Below are 5,754 nucleotides of genomic sequence, written 5' to 3' on the forward strand. Positions count from 1 at the left end.
ATAGATTTTTTGTATCTATTGGCTCTTCGTCGCTCTGTATTTATTGTATCTATTGGTGATATTAATTATTGTATAATATGCAAATGTTTGTATATTCATATGAACAATGCATTAGGCAAAACCTTTGTTTTTTTCAAAATTTTCTATTTGAACATTTTTTTTAAAACAAGCAATACTAAAAGAATGAGAGGAAAAAGGAAAATAAGAAGAGGAAGAAAGGAGAAAAAGAGGAGAGGAAGAAGAGGAGAAATAAATAAGAAGAGGAAAAAAGAAGAAAAAGAAGAGGAGAAGAAGAAAGGAATAGAGGAGAAAGAATAAATTTTTCTTCTTTCTCCTCTATTCCTTTCTTCTTCTCCTCTTTTTTTTCTTCTTCTTTTTCCTTCTTCCTTTTTCTCTTTTCTTCCTTTTCCTTAATTATTTTCCTTTCTCGAGGGAGAAGAAGAAAAAGAAGAGGAGAAGAAGAAAGAAAGGAATAGAGGAGAAAGAAGAAACTTCAACACGAGCTAGGGGGTGGTACCGATACCCCCTCCCCGATAACATTATTTTCCCATGTATATGTATGTCGCGTCGTTGTCGATATAACCCCCTCTAGATAACTTCGACATGAGGGGCGGTCGATATATATATATACCCCCTCTCGACCGTGATAACTTATACAACTGCATCACCCCCCTTGGCCCTCTCGCTCGACCAAAACTCTGGAGGACACCCAAACCCTAGAGAGAAAACGATGTTGGTCTCCTACCCCCTCCTGCCGCGCCCCTACCCGACAAATTAACTCTCTCGAGGCCACCCAAATTTATCAAGTTAAAAGAGCGTTATCGTCGAGGCCACCCCAAACCCTTGAAGCGTTGTGTCGAGGCCACTAACATGATTCCTTATTATGATTAGCTAGCTAGTTCTACGTTTGCCACTAATATATATATATATCCATCTGTACCATGTTTGAATAATAATTGACATGTTGTAAATATTTGCAGAAACTATGGAGCACTCCCGAGACGAAGAAACAAAAGCGATGTTGGGGGACATAATCGCAAATGGATCAAGTGATGATGTTGCATCATTTCTCCTCGACACCGTTGATCAGCTAGATGAAGAAGAGGGCTATGTTTATGATGGCTCCAGTGACACAATGGAGGTACAAGACGAAGGAGACTGTGCTGACTGCTCCGGTCACCGAACCGAGTCCGGCCAGGTATATATATGTTAGTTAAGCCTGTGCTGACTAGTTAATTGATGCATCCATTGTTTTGGTATATGTACACATATTAATTACTGTCGTCTTTCTTCCTTATAATTTCTAGCCCTCCGGATCGAGCACAACTTCGGTAAGGAGACGAGGCCCGAAGAAAAAGTTGAGCTCGGATGAAAAGTTTGAGATCATAGAAATCGCGCCCGACGGTGAACCAATTGAACCCATCCGGACAAGGAAGGCATTTTCTGCTCAGTGCGGGGTTCTTGTTAGGGACAGGATCCCGATCAGCATCCAGCAATGGTATAAGCCTGCTAAGGATGAAGACGCTGAGGTGTCTTATGTCAATGATATGCAGAAAGAAGATCTTTGGACTGAGCTGAACGCAAATTTCACCCTACCGCCAGAGGAGGATCCGGAGAAGCCAGTTAAAGAGCAATTAATCAAGTCTTGTGCTCTTAAGAAGATGTCAGGCCTAATGAGGAGGTGGAGGAAAGAGCTGAACCAGTTTGTCAAGGAAAAAAAGACACCAGAATTCATCGGCAAATATGAGAAGATCAAAGATCACTGGCCCGCATTTGTGGCCCACAAGACATCGGAAAAGAGTAAGAAGATGTCGGAGACAAACAAGAAAAATGCTGCGAAAAAGAAGCTTCACCATCGCACGGGGTCAGGTGGCTACCTCAAAGCCCGGCCTAAGTGGTCCAAGGCTGAGCATGATCTGCTTGAAAAAGGGATCGAACCAGAGACAATGCGCTGGCCAGACCGTTGCCGGACTTGGTTCTTCGGGGCTGGCGGAACCTTGGACCCTGTAACAGGGAAGTGTCAGTGGATAGACGAGCAACTGCAAACACCAGTCAAGAACCTTCGACACTACATCGATGCAGCGCAGCGCGGGACGTTCCTTCCAAACAGGGAGAAGGACGAGCTCACAATGGCCCTTGGGAATCCCGAGCACCCTGGACGGACACGAGGCACGCCAGGCTCCATTCCGTGGAAGGTTGGTTTTCCGGACACAGGGGGTTACAAAACCCACGAGAGGAGGAAGAAACTGGAGCAGGACCAAATGCAGGCGCTGCTTGGAAGGGTAATGGGGCTAGAGGATCGAGAAGAGGAACGAGAAGCAGCAGATCGCAACAAACGACATGCCGAAGCTTCCCCCGAAGCTACCCCGCCATCTCAGCGGAGAAGCAACGTGGCTTCCACCGAGCTGCTTCAGCCGGAGCATGTCTTGACGGCTCCTGCCAGCTATCCCGTGGATGGTATCATGGAGTCTCAAAATTGCCACATGATGGCACGATGGATGAATTTGAAGGTCAAGGCGGCTGTTGGCCAAGTTTATCCTAGTGGACCCGACACAACTTATCACTGCCAGCCGATTCCAAAAGGATATGTTAAGGTGATGGTGGATGAAATAACGGAGGGATTTGAGGACCTCGTGCTTGACCACCCTACCGGTGAAGGGGAGACTAGGCTGGGTTCTGCTCTGAAGACTCCATGCCTATGGAAGAAGGAGCTCATCAACCTTCTGAACTGGACGCCTCCGCCTCCTCCTCCTGCTCCGGCGAGTCAGGGCACTCCGCCTCATCCACCGCCTCCTCCTCCGGCGAGTGACGATCAGGGCACGCGTGGCGGCACTCCGCCTCCTTCTCCGGCGCATGGCGGCACTCCGCCTCCTTCTCCGCCTGCGCCGGCGCTCCCGAGAAGCCAGCAGCATCCTCCTTCTCCGCCTCGCCAGCAAGGGCGGAAGAGACCCGCCGCCGCCCCGGCTGCTCCGGTGCATCGTACTCCTTCTCCTCCGCCTCGTAAGCAAGCACGAATGAAGACAGACGCCGCAGCCGCTCCGTCTGCTCCGGCGTCTAGCAGCACAACCAAAGGCGGGAGGCAATACAAATACGGTCCATCATCTCTCAAGCCTCTAGAGAAGTTACCGTACGAGAGGTCCGAGGAGGAAAATGATACGATTGTGCAGGCCCACGTGAAGGAGTTCTTTGAAGGGGTGAAAGCAAAGAGACATCCACCTCCGGAGGAGAAGGTAGATCGGGTGAAAGCAAAGTGCACTATCGATGCCCTGAGGAAACCACCAAAGTCTCCGCCGAGAACCAACTATGAGCGCATTACTGAACAGACATATCTCCAAGCCCAGCGGTCGGGAACTACTGTCAGTGCTAAAAGGTCAAAACAACAAGCAAAGGGGAAAAAAATTGCCCAGCTCGGCGAACAAGCACAGCAATCGTGCCCCCCGCTCAATGTGTCTAATGCTCCGGGGACGGTGGCCGGTTATGGCAATCTTGACGATTACCTGCCTGACGATGCACTTCCTGATTTCTTGAAGGTGGACGGACACAGATACGAGTACGGAAAGCCTCTCGTCAAAGATGAAAAATCTCTGACAACAATGATGCGAAGATTCCATAATTGGTACATGGAAACCTGCAGAGAGTCTGATGGTAAGAATGCTTTGTATCTGCATATTAAAGAGGAGCACGATCTCGTTGCAAATGATCTGTTGACTGTTCCATTTGAGGAGTTCTTCGAGTTCTTCAATCAAAAGGCCCTCGATAAATTAATGGTCTTTTGCTACTGCCTGTAAGTACTATTTCTGTCATTAAGTCTCTATATATAGCTCGGCTCTTTCATTGCATGCATGTATTTATAATTAATTATCCTCAATATATTATGCAGATTGAAGATCGTCGAGTGCAAAAAACAAGAAATTTATGATATTGGGTTCATTAACACAAATATCATAGATGTATTTCTGGTTGAAAAGAACGTCAAAGAGGCCGAGGACAACTTGCTACGATCGTTGATAAAAAATCAAAACAAAGATACCATACTCTTTCCTTACAACGGCCCGTGAGTGTTACTGTCGTGTGCATATTCGGTTTCCCTTATTACTCAAGCGAGGTTATAGTAATGTAATTGATGAGTTATGCATGCGTGCGCAGGTACCACTATATTCTTCTGGAGATTAAGCTTGAGCGTGGACTAGTAACTGTCTTAGACTCGAGACGGAAAGATCCCAAAACCTATGCGGACATGACTGAAATGCTCAGCAAGTAAGTTCAATCGATCATAATTATCGCACCATATCGGTAACCTTTTGTTCATTTCCTGATATCTCAAGTAATAATAATTATTTTCTTTGTCTTGCAGGGTTTGGAAACAGTTCACCGCAGAAGCTCCGGGACTGCCGAAGGAGCTGCGATATACATACCCGAAAGTAAGTACTACTGGCTAGCTAGTTGCGCGCATCTCTGGCCCGTTGATTCTATATATAGCTATACTTTCATCAATGTCATTTATAATGCTTCATTATCATTTTGATTGACCTCTATTTCTCGTAAAGTGCTTGTGGCAGGAGGAAGGGAATGATTTCTGTGGATACTACGTGTGCGAGTTCATCCACACCGCGACTTTGAAAAACAAGCGGGGCTACTCTCAAAGACAATATGAAGTGCGTAAGCAATAATATTCACAATTTCATTTTATTACACCATCATTTCTGTTGAGTTTCATTCATATATATGTATTAATTAACCCCCTTCTTCAAATTAGACGTGGCAGATGCGGAATGAACTCCTAGAACCAGATCGCATGAAAGCAATTCAAGAGGAATTGGCGGGATTCTTTCTTGACCACGTCATCAGTAAAACCGGAGAATACCATGTGGAAATTGATTTCAAATGCTAGCTAGGGGTTTGTAATTATAAGAGATCTTATACATATTGTACATGTATGTAGCCAGTAGCGTCGGATACATGATACGAAAACTTGTTGTTCGACCAACCTCTCGAAGAAGGAGAGGTCGATCGATCACTTCTCTCGGTATGCATGACGAACTTCTGTACTGAATGGTTCTCTCGATCACTTATGTATATATAGTACGTAGCGTCCAAGCACGGACATAAGAGAGGACACTTCTCTCTATTAATTAGCTAGCTAACACAATATATGAAACACCTAATTAAATTAACCCCCCAAAACCCCCAACCTCCCCTCCTTTCAAAAAAAAACAAAAACCCCAGCAACTGGAATGCTGACGCGTGGATGCATTTTGGTCCCGGTTGGTGCCACAACCGGGACCAAAAGCCCCCTGATTGGGGTGGGCGCACAGAGCCACGTGGAGGCACATTGGTCCCGGTTCTGGATTGAACCGGGACTAATGGGTGGAGGTATTAGTAACGACCCATTAGTCCCGGTTCATGAACCGGGACTAAAGGCCCTTACGAACCGGGACTAATGGGTGGTTTTCTACTAGTGTCCGCTCCTCCCTCACCATGTACATGTAATGGGAATTGGCCTGGCCGATGGTAATGGTGCAATGCACTTGGGAGGGTAGCATGAAGGAGGAGGAGGGTGGCGCGGACGAGGATGGTGGCGCCGGCTCGTTATCAGCGGTCGCGTCCTCTATTGGGACGTCGTCGTCCTCCGGCTGCCTGCCGGCCTGCCAGCTGACAGGAATGACGGACATCTCCTTCTTCTGCTCCGAAGTTAGCCCGTCCCAGAGAGCTTTGGCGGGGGAGGAATCCATGGTTGGAGTGGGCGGAGAGAGA

This window comes from Triticum aestivum, chromosome 3B (genome assembly GCF_018294505.1).
Source record: "Triticum aestivum cultivar Chinese Spring chromosome 3B, IWGSC CS RefSeq v2.1, whole genome shotgun sequence".
Classification (NCBI taxonomy): Eukaryota; Viridiplantae; Streptophyta; class Magnoliopsida; order Poales; family Poaceae; genus Triticum; species Triticum aestivum.